Source organism: Dermacentor variabilis, chromosome 7, assembly GCF_050947875.1.
Source record: "Dermacentor variabilis isolate Ectoservices chromosome 7, ASM5094787v1, whole genome shotgun sequence".
Taxonomy (NCBI): domain Eukaryota; kingdom Metazoa; phylum Arthropoda; class Arachnida; order Ixodida; family Ixodidae; genus Dermacentor; species Dermacentor variabilis.
Window position 1 is genome coordinate 176,396,702 of NC_134574.1, and position 18,197 is coordinate 176,414,898.

Below are 18,197 nucleotides of genomic sequence, written 5' to 3' on the forward strand. Positions count from 1 at the left end.
GACATAGAGGTAATGAAGAAAACCGTAACGAGGCTGGCTTCAGAGGCAGCAATCGAAGTGGGAGGCAAGACACCAAGACAATCAGTAGGCAAGGTCTCCCAAGTAACAAAGGACCTAATAAAGAAACGATAAAGAATGAAGGTGTCCAATTGAAGAGATAAGATAGGATTCGCAGAACTGTCAAAACTGATCAACAAGGAGAAAATTAGTGATATTATAACGTGAGAAAGACTGAATAAGCAGTAAAAAAATTGACGCAGCCCGAAATCAGTGAGAAGTAATCTTAGCATATGACAAACCAAGATGTATGCAATGAAAGATAAGCAGGGTAACATCATCAGCAATCTCGAAGGTATAGTAAAAGCAGCGGAAGAATTCTATACTAACCTGTAGAGTACCCAGAGGACTCAGGAGAACCCCATTCGAAACAATAATGAACAGGATACGGAAACTCCTTCCATAGCTAGAGATGAGGTCATAAGCGCCTTGCAAAACATGAAACGGGGAAAAGCGCCAGGAGATGGAATAACAGTCCATTTAATCAAAAATGGAGGACAAAGAATGCTTGAAGAACCGGCGGCTCTCTATACGAAGTGTCTATCACCCGCCGTGGTTGCTCAGTGGCTATGGTGTTGGGCTGCTGAGCAAGAGGTCGCGGGATCGAATCCCGGCCACGGCGGCCGCATTTCGATGGGGGCAAAATGCGAAAACACCCGTGTGCTTAGATTTAGGTGCACGTTAAAGAACCCTAGGTGGTCAAAATTTCTGGAGTCCTCCACTACGGCGTGCCTCATAATCAGAAAGTGGTTTGGCACGTAAAACCCCAAAATATTATTATTATTAAGTGTCTATCGACTGTGAGGGTCCCAGAAAACTGGAGGAATGCAAACATTTTACTAATCCACAAAAAGGGAGGCGTTCAAGAATTGAAAAATTATAGCCCCATTAGCTTACTCCCAGTATTATATAAAATATTCACCAAGATAATCTCCAATAGAATAAAGGCAATACTGGACTTTAGTGAACCAAGGAAGGCGGCAGGTTCCAGGAAGGGATGCTACATATCATATTGACCGCAAATAAAGACGGGGAAAGCGGAAGAGAACACTGACTGTACCGCCCGTGTTGTTTTTGTGTTCTCCGTGATATGATATATGATATAATATGATATGATTTGATATGATATGCAATATGATGTGCAGTAAACACCAACTAGGCCAAACTGAAGTTCTTCTGAAGTTAGGAAGGGATACTCTACAATGGATCAGATCCATGTCATCAATCAGGTAATCGAGAAATCCGTAGAGTACAATCAGCCCCTATATATGGCTTTCATAGATTACAAAAAGGCATTTGATTCAGTAGAGATAACAGCAGTCATAGAGGCACCACGTAATCAAGGAGTACAGACCGCTTACGTAAATACCTTGGAAAATATCTACAGATATTGCACAGCCACCTTAATTCTACACAAGAAAAGTAGGAAGGCACCTATAAAGAAAGGGGTCAGACAAAGACACAATCTCTCCAATGCTATTCACTGCGTGCTCGGAAGAAGTATGCAAGCTATTAAACTGGGAAGGCTTAGGAGTAAGGATCGACGGGGAATACCTCGGTAACCTTCGGTTTGCCGATGTCATTGTTCTATTCAGCACCACTAAGGACGGGTTACAACAAATGATTGAGGACCTTAACAGTGATAGTGTAAGAGTCGGGTTGCAGATTAATAGGCAGAAGACAAAGATAATGATGAATAATCGGACAAGGGAACAAGAGTTTAGGATCGCCAGGCAGCCTTTAGAGTCTGTGAGGGAGTGCGCTTACCTAGGTCAGTTAATCACAGGGAACCCTGATCATGAGAAAGAAATTAACAAAAGAATAAAAATGGGTTGGATCGCATACGGCAGACATCGAGAGCTCTTGATTGGAAGCTTACCGTTATCATTGAAAATGAAGGCATACAATCAGTGTATTTTACCGGTGCTGACATATGGGGCGGAGACTTAGAGACTGACAAAGAAGCTTGAGAACAACCTAAGGACCGCGTAGAGAGCGATGGAACGAAAAATGCTAGGTATAACTTTAAGAGACAGAAAGAGAAGACAAGTATAGATCAGAGAGCAAACTGGTATAGGCGATGTTCTAATTGACATTAAGAGAAAAAAATGGAGCTGGGCAGGTCATGTAATGCGCACGTTAGATAGCCGTTGGGGTGTCAGAATGGATACCAAGAGAAGGGAAGCGCAGCAGACGATGGCAGAAGACTGGGTGGTGCTGCGAAATTAGAAAATTTGTGGCTGCTAGTTGGAATCGGTTGGCGCAGGACAGGGGTAATTGGAAATTTCAGGGAGGGGCCTTCATCCTGCGGTGGAGATAAAATAGGCTGATGATAATGATGATGATGATGATTACTTTAAATACAGCTTTTTTTCCATCAACAATGGAAGTCTGGAATTCATTACCAGGCAACATCCATTCACTACGACTGAAACGATTCACGCAAGCTTGTTTATATACGTTTGTATGTTCGTTGTTCATCCCACTCCGGCAATATCCTCAATAGGCTGCAGTGTGTGTAAATAAGATAAATAAACAGAAATGGCTGCAGCCCGCTGCTTGTGGTTCATCAGTGTCTTCAGGTTACCGGTAGTCCGACCGAGCGCCGGTTGAGGAATGTCGTCCAGAGCGATTACCCAGCATCGTCCACCCAAGTTGTTGCGGATGAGATGGGTTTATCTTCAAGTAGATCGAGGGGGCGTAGACACGATATCGGTTAGGCATTTCTCCTTCGTGGGCTTCACCACGCAGCGTAACAATGTATAAGTTAAATAATAGTGGCCCCAAAACACCCCCTTGCGGCACCCCGTTTTGAAATCGCTAGAAAGAATTTTTGGACGTTATCAATACATACATGTTGAGTCCTATTTGTCAAGTATAATTTTATTAAGGCGAGGCGATTGCCGCGAACTCCAAACACTGAAAGCTTAGCTATCACAATATCATGAATGAGTCAATGAAACGCCTTGCTGAAATCAATGAAGAGCTTGAGGGTGAATTTCCAACCGTCTAAAGCTAACGCAATGCTTTCCTTCAGGGATAAAAGAGTTATCTCTCTAGATCTTTCCTTCCTAAAGCCAAATTGCGAATTTGTATAACGTCATGTTTATGTAGAAACATTGTTAGGCGTGCGGAAATAATTTTTGCGAGTACTTTGGAAAAATTGGTAGGACAGATATTGGCCGGTCGGTAGCGAATTGCCATGTTTAAATGACACCGACATTCTAGCTGGTTTCATTCCATCTGGGAAAGTCGCCAACTCTGTTGCTAATTTGAATATGTGAACCAACGCACGAGTGAAGGGAAGTGTTCTGAAACGTATTTTATTGGCTTATTGATTTGTAAATTATCGATGTATAATGCTTTGCTGTTATTTAAACTTGGAGTTGTTGCAAACACCTGATGTTCATCAGTTGGTTCCATATAGTTTTTGCCATGGTGAATGAGCAACTCGAAAGCAATGGCTGTGCACTGTGCCTGCATTCAGAAAAAAATATTAAAGTGGTCAGCCACTGCTTTACCGCCAAGTTCACAATTATTATCAGTTATCGATTTGGGTACTTTTTAGTTTCATGGCCTAAGACGATATTTGTTAATTTCTGAGACGCATCCGGATGCTTGTTAATTTCAGAAAACATGCGTTGACAGTAATCGGATGCTTTAGCATTTCATTCAATCTATTCCAATGTGTCTTAAATTTCCAATGTTTTATTTCTCATTCCGAGTGCAGGAACGCATGAAAAGGCGGTTTTTTTTTTTGCTTTTTATCAGCTTTTTATGATGTCGCTGATGTCCTGTGTGGGCGCATATCCTCCCATAAATCCAGGAAGACCTAAGCGAAATGGTAAATTGCTGCTCTCTTTGGCTAATGTCACTCAACGTTTTAAAATGCCGGTGCATGTGTGTAACCGCACGCGGCAATTCATTAACCACCGGTACTCTCTTAATTCTACAGCCCTTACTCTAGTTGACACTTACTGTTATCTCGGCGTTACTATGACTAATCAGCTTACGTAGTCTGCACACATAACACAGCTTATAAACGACCGTTCTAAATCACTTTGCCTCCTCAGAAGATCAATTTTTTGTCTCCTGTTCCCGTACGCAAGCTCGCCTATAAAAAGTTCATTCGGACTAAACTTGAGTATGCCTCGGCAATTTGGAATCCTCGCCAGACTTACCATATTAACTAGCTTGGAGCAGTGCAGAATCGCGCTGCACGTTTTATCGCTTCAAACTATGACTGGCATACAAGTATCATCAAATCATCCCCCCTAGTCTAACACATCGTAGGAAGATTTCACAACTTTCCCTTTCCTACAAATTGTATAATTTCCCACACCTCAGGAACACTATTCTACTTTCACCCAACCGCACTCAGTCTCACCATCTGTTTAACAGCCTGAGTCAACAACTTCTGCATAGAACCTCTAACGCCTTCAACAAATCTTTCTTACCTACTGCTACTGAATTGTGGAACGCGCTACCCGACAATATCGTACATGAAAGTGATTCAGGTAAATTTTGGCACCTATTGTCATGTTTTTTAAACAATTAACCTACCACTGCTGCGCTGTTACTCTGTCTACCTTTTTTCACTGCTCTGTTATACTGCCGGTTTGCACGTTACGTTTTGTTTTTTCTCGCCCATCGTCTTCTAGCATGTATACTAAGTTTTGTTTACCGTTGTATAAGTAAGTTAACCATTGTATAATAATGCCCAGTGTTTATTGATGCATTTGCCCCCCCCCCCTTATGTATTACCCTGAAAAGGGTCCTTAAGGGAAAATAAATGATGATGATGGTGTGCTCACTCGTGATCCACGGTTTTCATATCTTTTATGAACGCCTGATTTTGTCTATGCGCAATGTGAATGCGCACAGAGGCTTCAGGAAACTTCGTTTACGTCCTTTTTTCTTAACGCAATTCCACTCGTGTGTGATTACAGCCTGACTAAATAAATCCAGCACATCATTAGAAATGTGTTCGTAAGTAATTCATTTGGTTTAATATCACTACTCATTGAATACACTACAAAAACTGGACAATGGTCACTAATATCATAGGAAATTGTATCCGTAGTGCATACAGGCGTTTCTATGTTTGTAATAAGAATCTCTGGGGCAGATGAAGTGGAAGGAGTAACCCTGTTTGGTGTAATAATCAGATTAATAAAGCCAGATGAAAGTATTAGACTGTTTATATCGCGTGCGTACTTACTCTCCTCCACGATATATATGTTCAAATGGCCTCCACAGAGAAAACGAACATTTTCGACTAAGCATAATTCCAAAAGTTTACCAAAACAACATTAAAAGCTTTTGGTTCTGCCGTTTGGAGGGCGGTATATTACCAACACCCTTTTGCTGTCCTTGACAAGTAACGTTTCGTAGTCATGACCTACGAATGCAAAACCTAGCACCGTGCCCTTCGTAATCACAATTATTTTTAGTATAAAGAGCGACGCGGGCCTCCTCATTTATTTCGATGGTTCATGTAAAATAAGGTATAACCTTGCAGTTTAACGACATCGTAGCTGCTTTGAAACAGTTTCAAATATCATTATGACGTCAAACTGGAAAGAAAATTGATTGAGAAGACAAGTAATGCTGTCACCCTTGCCAACAAACATCGGAATGGGAATTTAAATGCACAACAGAGGTATGTGCAGTATCTGGCAGATGAACATCCTTCGGTGAGACAAAATCAAGAGGATTCTATTAAACAGCAGGTCTAACGCATCATATCTTGAAAATATCTTCTTCATGCCCCATTCTTAGGATAGGTGTGTCGTCAGACTGTCTCGCGAAAACTTTGCCGTTGTACAATCATTTCCATTCGTGATCACATTTTCTGCTGATAGCTGTCGCTTTAGCGTAGGTGCTCATTCACATATATCTTCTGAGAGCTATCAGTACCGATGTCCTTGTTGGAAAGTTGCGTTTTCATTGCTCTGTTCAGAGCAGCCTACGCATGGTCCTCGACTGTACAGTGATATTCGATTTTCGCGGGTCTCGGGTTGATGACATACTTCAATGTAAGTCTCTATAATTTCTTCTTTGATGGCTTCCCCTACTTTTTCAACAATGTTGTGCACACTCTCATCGTCAGACCTAACGACGCCTTGTGTCTCATGATTCTCGTTTTTTGAGAACTGTTCCGAGCGCGCAAACCTCTTTTCAAGCTCTTAGGCCCTCAGCTCGGGGGCGTGGCATTTTGCTTGAAGCACTTTATTTCTTTTAATTTTCCAGTTTCTGTCTTGCGGATTCTTCAGCTCTCAACTTTGCCTTCAGTTCTTCAACTAATACGTGGCTGAACTCGATGCTCTGAATTCGATTTTTGTGTTTCAGTTCTCGGATGTCATTGCACGTGTCCCTTTCCATTGTCTCGCGAGGCTGCCTTAGTTGCTCTTTAAACTCTTGCTTTAGCTGAACAAGTTTAGCTTTTATTTAGTCTTTCGGCTTAGCCATTTTTTCAGTCATGCTCTATCAACAGAAACAATCCGCGACACGAAGAAGCACACGAATGCAAAAAAAAATTCCTGGCAGAAACGATGGTGAACTGCAAAAAGTCGCCCCTAAATACCGCTTGGAACTATAGACTACATCCCTGACGAGCGTTTTCTGCAATATCCTGGAGCGCATGATCTATAGTGCTGTCATCAAGCGTCTAGAACAGGAGGGTACTTCACAAACTGGCAGCATCAATTTCGATCTGGTCTGTCACGCACAACGCAGCTTCTAGAATTCATTCATCTCATATCCAGTTTCGACTGAGGTGAGCAAGTAGGCGGTGTGTTGCTGGACTTGAGGAAGGCCTTCGTCATTGTCCCGCATGCGCTACTGCAAAAACTAGTTTTTTTTTTTAGACCATACGTGAGTGAATTGAAAATTATCTTCAGGTTCACAGACAACGCGTATTGGTGAATGGCTGCCAGTTTGATGACACACTCATAACTTCCGGTGCTCGACACAGGTCCGTTCTTCCCTTCCTCATTTTCGCAAATGACATAGTTAAAGGACTGTCCTACAAAATACTATTGTAATCTGATGACTGCATGGTGTATGCTAGTATTATTAACATCAGTGACGTGTCGTATCCTCAGCGACCTGAATTGTTTACAGCAATCGTGCAATAAATAAAATACGCCACTAAACACTGCCAAATATCAGCAAACGTATCTTACTTGCAAGTATACACCAATCCCCCTTGGCGTATATTTCACATCGTATCACTTGGTCAACTTGGTCAAAGGAGGTACGGTACGTTTCATCTAAACACCTCCGAGCATTAAATTTTATCTGGGAAATTCGCGAAATCAGATGCCACACTGAGGTTCTTAAAATGTCATGTTTCCCTCATACAATTAATATGTGGAACAAACTACCCCAGTAACTAATTGCTAGACTAGGGACCCGGACCATTAGCGCTGGCCACTCACGAGAACTTATTTCAATAAAGTTTATCCCTTGTACGTCTGAGTATCACTGTTCTTTATGGATCTATATTGTCACGCATTAGTGAAGGTAAAGAACACAGTAGCAATGCTGTAAATGATGAAACTTTTATTGGGCTAACCTGTGCCCACAAAAACTGGTTAAAAACGGTAGCGGCGAACACAGTCAGGGATCGTCGAAATCTGATCTGCGGGTCAAGCGCGTCGGCTTTTATACATCAGTCATTGGAGGTTCCAGAGTGGTCGCTGGTGCCCCGGTGTCTTCCAGCAAGTTCTACACCATTCGCATCGCACAGACATGCAATCATAATATACAAGGTTCGCTGACAACAGACAGCAGATGGAACCATCGATAACATTCCCAAATCTTCCGATACATGCAGGCACGTCCTACGCTGAGCGATAACGTTTTTTTAGATGATCAAACGCGGTCATTCTATAAAGAAGTACACGTGTCAGAATAGTACATTATATAATATCGCATTGGCAGGTATTGTTTCGGTATTGTTAATATTAATCATGTTCTTTCTCTTTTAATTTTCATCTGTTGTTCTTTCCTCTGCTGTAATGCTTTAATAGCGCTGCAGATATTGTAAATAAATGGACCAATAAACGTGAAAAAACAATAGAGCAGAAACTCCAGAAAATTTATTCACTTGAGGAAACATTGTTTCATTTCAACAAATGATCTTTTGCTCTTATGATCAAAGAGGGAATGTTTCTTCATTTTTAACAGAACTGTAAATCGAAAAAGTACGGTGTGCGAAATCAGATTTGCTCGTCTCTATGCCATCATCGTCGGTTGACATTTGTGTGCAGTTCACCAGCCACGCAAGTACATGAAGATATGCACCAACGAATTGGTCTTCGCTTGTGAATAAAATGCAGCTCCAATCAAGGCGAGTAAGGTCGCTGTGATCATGGGTAGCTAGGTATTGTCATTTGGTGGTGACGTTGAAGAACACAGTAGCGATACTGTGAACGACAAAACTATTATTGGGCGAACCTGTGCCCACGAAACAGGCTACAGTTATAGCACAACGATAGCGGCGAACACGGTCGGCGATCGTCCAAATCTGATCAACGGGTCAAGCGCATCGGCTTTTATACATCAATCGTCGAATGTTCCAGACTAATCGTTGGGACCCGCGTGCCTTCCACAAAGTTCTAGACCATTCGCGTCAGGCGATGAAATCAGATAACATAAGGTTCGGCGACAACAGACAGCGGATAGAAGCATCGATAACTTTACAGCAACTTCGGATACATGCAGGCGCGTCCCACGCTGTACGATAACATTTGTTAGGCGGCGAAACGTGGTCGCCCGATAAAGATAAGTACAAGTGTCATTACCCCCCTTTTTAAGAAAGCATCGACCCGATGCTGCAAACAAACGAAAGTAATAAAGAAAAGCACTCGTAGCAAAGAAAAGAACAAAATAAGGCAGTTCGTCAGCGTCAGTAAAAGGGTTTAAGGCGCACTACGTGGACTACTTCAGATCGTGCGCGGCGCCACTGTGAATGCGAAATGCTGTCTGGTACGACCTCATAGTCCAGTGTGCCAATACGTCGGATGACCTTGTAGGGTCCGAAATAGCGTCGCAGTAGATTCTCACTGAGTCCTCGTCGGCGTATCGGGGTCCATACCCAAACACGGTCGCCGAGCTGGTACTCGACGAAGCGTCGTCGGAGGTTGTAGTGTCGGCTGTCGGTCTTCTGCTGGTTCTTGATCCGCAGGCGGGCGAGCTGTCGGGCTTCTTCGGCGCGCTGGAGATAGGTAGCGACGTCAAGATTTTCCTCGTCAGTGACGTGCGGCAGCATGGCGTCGAGCATCGTCGTCGGATTCCTGCCGTAAACCAGCTTAAATGGCGTGATCTGTGTTGTTTCTTGCACCGCCGTGTTGTAAGCGAATGTTACGTACGGCAGGGCCGCATCCCACGTCTTGTGCTCGACGTCGCCGTACACTGCTAGCATGTCATTGAGGGTCTTATTCAGCCGCTCCGTAAGACCGTTCGTCTGTGGGTGGTAGGCCGTTGTCCTCCTGTGCCTTGTCTGTCTGTATTGCAGAATGGCTTGGGTGAGTTCCGCTTTAAAGGCCGTTTCTTTTGCAGTGATGAGGACTTCTGGGGCGCCATGTCGCAGCAGCATGTTTTCGACAAAAAATTTCGCCTCTTCGGCTGCGCTACCTTCCGGCAGTGCTTTAGTTTCAGCGAAGCGGGGAGGTAGTCCGTCGCCACGACGATCCACTTATTTCCGGTTGTTGATGTCGGAAAGGGTCCCAACAACTCCATCCCGATCTGCTCAAAAGGTCAGTAAGGAGGCTTGATCGGCTGTAGTAATCCCGCTGGCCTTGTCGGTGGTGTCTTGCGTCGCTGACAGTCTCGGCATGTCTTGACGTAACGGGTGACATCGGAGGTTAGGTGCGGCCAGTATTACCTTTCTTGTATCCCCGATAGCGTCCGGGAAAAACCGAGGTGCCCAGCGATCGGATCGTCATGTAGGGCGTGCAGTACTTCTGGACGCAGCGCCGACGGAACAACAAGAAGGTAGTTGGCGCGGACTGGTGAGAAGTTCTTCACGAGTAGGTTGTTTTGAAGCGTGAACGAAGACAATCCACGCTTAAATGCCCTAGGGACAACGTCGGTGTGCCCTTCCAAATACTCGACTACGGCTTTTAGCTCCGGGTCTCCTCGTTGCTGTTCGACAAACTCTTTCGCGTTTATTATTCCAGGGAAGGCGTCGTCATCCTCGTCATCTTTCGGCGGCGGGTCGATGGGGGCGCGTGACAGGCAATCGGCATCTGAGTGTTTTCGTCCGGATTTGTATGTTACAGTGATGTCGTATTCTTGTAGTCTGAGGCTCCACCGTGTCAGCCGTCTTGAAGGGTCGTTTAAGTTAGCTATCCAACACAACGCGTGATGGTCGCTGACCACTTTTAATGGCCTGCCATATAGGTAAGGGCGAAATTTCGCTATAGCCCAAACGATGGCTAGGCATTCCTTTTCAGTTGTAGAATAATTGCTTTCCGCTTTTGTCAACGACCGGCTAGCTTAAGCTATAACGTGTTCATGTCCATCTTTTCTCTGGACTAGGACGGCACCGAGGCCTGGGCTACTGGCGTCAGTGTGTATTTCGGTATCGGCGTGCTCGTTGAAGTGCGCAAGTACGGGCGGCGACTGCATGCGTCGTTTAAATTCTTGAAATGCGTCGGCCTGCGGCGTTTCCCACCTGAACTCGACGTCACATTTAGTTAGCTGTGTCAGTGGGCTCAGCGATACCTGAGAAGTCCTTGACAAATCGCCTGTAGTAGGCACACATGCCAAGAAATCTACGCACTGCCTTCTTGTCGATGGGCTGCGGGAACATTGCGATGGCAGCTCTCTTCTGCGGGTCGGGGCGTACTCCAGACTTGCTGATGACGTGGCCTCGGAACAGAAGCTCATCGTAAGCGAAGCGGCACTTTTCTGGCTTCCGAGTGAGCCCTGATGACTTGATGGCCTCTAGTACTGTTTCAAGCCGCCTAAGGTGATCGTCGAAATTTCCGGCAAGGACAACGACGTCATCCAAGTAAACGAGACAGATCTGCCACTACAATCGTGCTAAAACCGTGTTCATCACGCGCTGGAACGTTGGAGGCGCCGAGCACAATCCAAATGGCATAACCTTGAACTCGTAGAGGCCGTCTGGGTTGATGAAGGTGGTCTTTTCACGATCTCTTTCGTCGACTTCTATTTGCCAATAGCCAGACTTGAGGTCCATCGACGAGAAGTATTTAGCGTTGCAGAACCGATCCAATGCATCTTCTATCCGTGGGAGGGGGGTATACATCCTTCTTCGTGATCTTGTTCAGACGACGATAATCGACGCAGAAACGTGGGTTTCCGTCCTTTTTCTTTACCAGGACAACAGGGGATGCTCACGGGCTTTTCGATGGCTGGATAATGTCGTCGCGCAGCATTTCGTCGACTTGTTCTTTTATAGCTGCACGTTCTAGCGGCGAAACTCGGTAAGGGCTCTGGCGGAGTGGTCGAGCGCACTCCTCGGTGATTATGCGATGCTTGGCGACTGGTGTTTGTCGAATCCTCGATGACGTAGAAAAACAGCCTTTCTATCGTCGGAGCAGACTTCTGAGCTGCTGTTGCTTAATCACGGGGAGACTTGGATTAATGTCGTAGTCTGGTTCGGGAACCATGGTCGTCGGCGTAGATGCGGTGGAATCCGAGAGGACAAACGCATTACTGGTTTCCAGGATTTCCTCGATGTACGCGATCGTCGTGCCCTTGTTGATGTGCTTGAACTCCTGGCTGAAGTTTGTCAGCAACACTTCAGTTTTCCCTCCATGCAGTCGAGCAATCCCTCTTGCGACGCAAATTTCACGGTCTAGCAGTAGACATTGGTCGCCTTCGATGACGCCTTCTACATCAGCAGGTGTTTTGGTGCCGACCGAAATAACAATGCTGGAGCGAGGCGGGATGCTCACTTGATCTTCGAGCACACTCAAGGCGTGGTGACTACGAGGGCTCTCCGGCGGTATCGCTCTGTCTTCCGACAGCGTTATTGACTTCGAATTCAGGTCGATGATTGCGCCGTGTTGGTTCAGGAAGTCCATACCGAGAATGACGGCTCGTGAACACTGTTGGAGGATAACGAAAGTGCCAGGAATCGCCACCTTCGTTATCGAAGGTGGCGAGGTGGAGGATAACGAAGATGGCAGGAGATCGTCGAAATCTGATCAACGGGTGAAGTGCGTCGGCTTTTATACATCAATCGTCGAATGTTCCAGACTAATCGTTGGAACCCGCGTGCCTTCCACAAAGTTCTACACCATTCGCGTCAGGCGATGAAATCAGATAACATAAGGTTCGGCGACAACAGACAGTGGATAGAAGCATCGATAACTTTCCAGACACTTCGGATACATGCAGGCGCGTCCCCGCTGTGCGTTAACATTTGTTAGGTGGCGAAACGCTCGAACGCTGAAGACAACACCAACTTCGCCAAGAACCAGCGAGGTAGCCTCAGGCTGCAAGTACTGCCCCCGGAGCAAGGACTTTTGCCTGAGACGACCAGGAAGATCGTCACCAAGACAACCCCATTGGCAGCCCCAGCGTGCGCCATCGTGTTGCAGCAGCCCAGGGAGCCTCCGACGGTCCGCGGTTCAATATGCGAGGACCCGGAATGCTGGCTTGAAACGTATGAGAGGGTCGGTGCATTTAACAGCTGGAGCAGCGACGACAAACAGCGACGTGTATTTTTTGCATTCGAAGACGCCGCCAGGGCATGGTTCTAGAACCCAGAAGCCACCTTAACGACGTGGGACCTGTTCCGAAGCGGCTTCCTGCAGACATTCACAAGTGTTGTACGCCGAGAACGAGCCCAAGCACTACTATAAAACCGAGTGCAGCTGCCTAATGAGACCACTGCGATCTTCACGTAGGAAATGAGCCGTCTATTCCGCCCCGCCGACCCGGATATGCCCGAGGAGAAGAAAGTCCGCCTACTCATGCGTGGTGTGAAGGAAGAACTTTTCGGCGCAATAATACGAAGCCCACTGAAGACCGTAGAAGAGTTCCTTCGCGAGGCCACCAGCATCGAGAAGGCACTCGAAATAAAGAAACGGCAATTCAGCCGTTGCACTAACTCTACAAACCACGCAGGAATTCAATCACTGGCCACCGACTATCTGCACGAGAATATCAGAGGGTCGTACGAAAAGAGCTGCAGAAGTTGTACCCCTGGTCGCAGCCTGAAGTGGCCTCAAGCAGCCTCAAGTGGCAAATCGTCAAATAAGAGGTTCAGCGATCGCTTGGTATTCCTGAGGTGCAACCACAATCGCCGCAGCCACAGCCGGAAGTGATGAACTACGCCGCCGTCGCCCGCCGTCAAGGTCCCCCTCTGCGATCGTGCCAAGTCCCTGTAACGCCGAAATTCCGTCGTCCACCACCTCCGCCGCCGCCAGCACGCCCACCCGTTGCCCAGCGAAGCTGCGCCAGGAATACGGACATTTGGCGCGCCCCCGACCACCGCCCGCTCTGCTATCATTGCGGGGAAGTAGGCCACATCTACCGCCGATGTCCTTACCACGAGATGGGACTGCGAGAATTCGCCATCAATGCACCGCGCCCTCAGCAAGGTGGACGCCCACGTGACATCGCCGACTACCTCGCCGCCACTGAGTGGAGCACTCGACGACCGCCCCGTTCGCCATCACCAGGCCGCTACCTGTCACTACAGTGCCGACCGTACACTGGTCCAGGCCGCGGCCGGTCCGTCAGCCCATATCCGGAAAACTAAAAGCAGCAACCGACGGAGATGCGGTTGCTGTAAGTCGAAATGACGAAGATCTTCCGCCGCCGTTGAAGACGCCGAAGACACTATCTAGATGACATAACAACCACACGCCACCATCCCGACGAAGCCTGGAAGCAAAGCATTCACCGACCAAGAACGTGACGACGCGACGTACCAGCCACACGTCAACGCGACGCAGCCGTGATCCGACGCCAAGACTTAGCTGCAATGCAAAACAAAGAGCCACCGACCTCGACGTGTTGCTCGACGGCCACGCATCACCGCATTAGTAGACACAGCAGCCAACTACTCCGTCATGGGCGGACCCTTCGCCACCGAGTTGAAGAAAGTTAAGACTGTGTGGGAAAACCTCAGAATTCGGACCACTGGAGGACACCTAATAATACCGAGGGGAATCTGCACTGCAAGAATTACAGTTCATGACCGTACCTACCATGCCACCTTCGTAATCCTCCAACACTGTTCACGAGACGTCATTCGCGGCATGGACTTCCTGAACCAACATGGCGCAATCATCGACCTCAAGTAGAAGTCGATAACGCTGTCGGAAGATCAAGCGATACCGCCGGAGAGCTGTCGTAATCAAGACGCCTTGAGTGTGCTCGAAGATCAAGTGAGCATCCGGCGTCGCTCCAGCGTTATTACCGTTGGCACCGAAACATCCTGAGACGTAGAAGGCGTCATCGAGGGCGACCAACGTATATACCTCAACCGTGAAATTTGCGTCACAAGAGGGATCGCTCGAGTACACGGAGGGAAGGAAAAGGTGACGCTGACAAACTTCAGCCATGAGTTGAAGGACATCAACAAGGGCACGAGAATTGCCTGCATTGAGGAAATTGTGGAAACCAGCAATGCGCTTGTCCTCTCGGATTCTGCCGCATCAACCCCGGCGACTATAGTTCCCGAAGCAGACTTCGACATAAATCCAAGTCTTCCCATGATTAAACAGCAACAGCTCAAAAGTCTGCTCCGACGATACAAAGATTGTTTTTCGACGTCATCGAGGATTCGATAAACACCAGTCTCAAAGCATCGCATAATAACCGAAGAGCGCGCTCGGCCACTCTGCCGGAGCCCTTATCGAGTTTCGACGCGAGAACGTGAAGCTATTAGGCAACAAGTCGACTAAATGCTGCACGACGACATCATCCAACCGTTAAAAAGCCCGTGGGCATCTCCCATAGTCTTGGTGAAGACAAAGGACGGTACCCTCGGTTTCTGGCGTCGATTATCGTCGACTGAACAAGATCACGAGGAAGGACGTATACCCGCTCCCACGGATAGACGGCGCATTGGATCGGCGCAACGCTAAATGGTTCTCGTCGATGGACCTCAAGTCTAGCTACTGGCAAATAGAAGTCGACGAGAGAGATTGCGAAAAGACCACGTTCATCACGCCAGACGGCCTCTATGAGTTCAAGGTTATGCCATTTGCACTGTGCTCGGCACCTGCAACGTTCCAGCGCGTGATGGACACTATTTTAGCAGGATTGAAGTGGCAGACCTGTCTTGTTTACTCGTCGTCTTCGCCGGAAATTTCGACGATCACGTCAGGCGGCTTGCGAAGTGCAGTACTAAAGGCTATCAAGTCATCAGGGATCACTCTGAAGCCGGGAAAGTGCTGTAGGGGTTCACGGACGATCTCGCCGCTGCCACCAGTTGTAGGAGTTGTAGGTCGTAGGGAGGAACTTCAGGGGACAGGACCTGGCGAGCAGGATTTATTTACAGACAATTACATGAGACCAAGGTACACTCTTGGTCAAAAAACTTGAACCCGCTGTGAACAGCCGGGAAGCAGCTGCGCTCCGCTATCGCGGCGCTGCCATCGTCGGCGCGCGCCGCTGCTCGCTTGCGTCGAGTATAAATAGGGCGAGGGAAGCATGGCTCTTACTCTCAAGCGTCGTTTGATAACAGCGCTCGTGAAAAACTAGTGCCAGGGGGCGCTATTCTGGACATTCCGCCATTTTCTTCGATGGGTGACGTAGGCGCGACGCAAACAAAATGGCGCTGGTGGCCCCGTTTGCTTACGTAACGTGACGCCAACTTGACGTTTCGCCTAAGAAACTGTAATGAAGGCACTGAATGTAGCGTTATCGGTAAAGCAAAACAGTTTTCCTCCGCAGTAAAAATAAAGCAGCTATCTCAAAGCGTATGATTATTCCGTCGAAAACGCTTCTCGCTTCCGTCGTCTGCTGCGTACAAGCCGTCGTCTGCTTCAATAGCTAGGATGCGTGTCCCCGGAAAATGGAATGAGCCATCGCATGTTGGCGCCAACGCGCTTGTTTTCTTGCTTTAGACAACATACGCGACCTACCAGTGGTGATGCGTGCACGTTCTAGGCAACGTTATCGCTATCTAGTGAAACGCAAGTGACTCAGCCCGACTCGGCTGGCTGAGAAACGGCCGAATATCACCGATAGCGTTGCGCGCGCCAGAGATATCCACTAGCGCGACGCAAGCGCCGGCGCTGCCATCTCTTGTTCATTTCACTGGTTACTTGCACCGCGGGAGGAAACTTCAAGGCGCCACCTTGCGCACATTTCTTTTTATAAATTAGAAAGAGGCCGTTGTCATAACTTCTGATTGTGCGAAAAGGCATTAATCTTGATTGCAATACAAATGCGGCCGGGAAAAGTGGACAACATTGCCGAAAGTTTGCTATGTTCAACCAATATTATTTCGTATAAACGCGTTCTTTTAAAAAGTGATGGCCCCAAACACAAATGCCAACACTACCCGCGAGCCATGCAAATACTATGAGCACGCGTTGTGAACAAAAGATTCTCGTGGCGCCAAACGACGGGGAAAATGTGGCGATACGCATTCCTCTCGGCTGCCATTGCACATGGCTGCTCATTAGCATAATTCGCACGGCTCGTCGCAGCAGAAATTATGGCGGAAAATCTCAGCAATGGCGGCCCAGCGCAACGTCACGCATCGTCAAAATGACGTTTACGAAACAGCCCTTCATGTGACGCTCCTCACGAGATATTCCTTCAGCCAATCAGCAAGCTGGCATGGCGCATATCTTGGATCGCCACCACATATTCGCGCAGTTGCAGACGCATTGCACTGGCTTCTGCACGCTACCACTCACATTCTTTTTGAATCGCTAACATCACAATATATATGCCAAGGACCAAAAAAATGTATTAGTCCATAAAATTTGCTGCTCCACGTCACGTTTCGTCATCTTGATGAAAACGCAAAATGACATTTCGCAAACCTTCCGTTTCCCGGCACAAATTTCAAGGCACGTGAGCTCTCCACAGCCAATCAGAGTGTAAACATGGCGGATAATGGCGGCCGTGCAGCTGCCATGCGTGTCGAGAATAGCGCCCAGGGATAGCACACTCTCAAGTTCAACAAATGGCCACAGAGGGCGAAAAAATTGACCGCGCGCCGCTGCTAACAAAACCAGCGTAGTAGAATCACTTCGGGATGCTTACGTTAGTTTCAACATTTCCCGGTAGAGGCGTCGTAATAAGCGCAATTTTTTCTTACAAACTTTCTCTTACAATTACCGAAGCATTTTTGCTACATAAAAAACAGGGCAAAATTATCATTGCTAAATAGATATTGTACTCTTTGTTAGTGAGTTTATTGTTTCTTCGTCATTATAAATGCAAATAGCGTTCAGCATCATCGATCTTTCACGTGACCTCTGGCCTGGATTTAAAATCTTTACCGGTGCGTTCGAGTGCACAGCGGCACAGGTTCATTCGTTCGTGCACTCAGACTGGTTGCTTCTTTGTTTCTAAAACTAGTTTCTTGCGCTTCGATGTCTCGCGTTATTTACCTTAAGGTGAAGTTGCGTGTTTGAAAGCGGACATGTAAGCCCAGAAGTTGCGTTTCGGTCGTGAGCCATTCGGAACATGTCTGCATCGAAACGGGAGCTGGATTTTGCTGCGGCTGACAACGGCAATAACGGTGAGTCCTTTAACACCGCTGCTTGAATCGTTATATAAAATCCGTCTCATTACTTTCCAGGTGGGCACAAGTTAATGAACTAGATTCTGCATTACATATGGGCAGTCAGGATCTCCAGTTGCTGTTTCCTAAGTAAACGTTTACTTGCGAGGCTGTCATTCTACACACACAACCAGGAAAGAAAGAGCAATATCAGAACGCGCGTCTCATTTTTCATCTTATTGTAGCCGTGGTCGTAGGTGACTGAGTAGCCGTATCAATATACATATTAGACTTTTTTATTTTTCAAGTCCGCCGGCAACTTCTTTCGTCCACAAAACCGAATAATCCTTTTGTAAAATGAAGTGAAAGTACAGAATTTAATGTATTAAACAGTTGCAAGCATGATAATTCACCCACATTTCGTACTTGTTGGTTCCAAATGTTCTTGCTGTTCAGT

The 18,197-nt window shown here is 47.0% G+C and overlaps 1 protein-coding gene across 4 annotated transcripts in view; it reads left to right on the forward strand.

Annotated features, from left to right (window-relative positions):
- Positions 1-18,197, forward strand: part of LOC142588529 (uncharacterized) — a 506,469-nt gene that overhangs the window by 358,176 nt on the left and 130,096 nt on the right. The gene's annotated exons all lie outside the window — the stretch shown is intronic.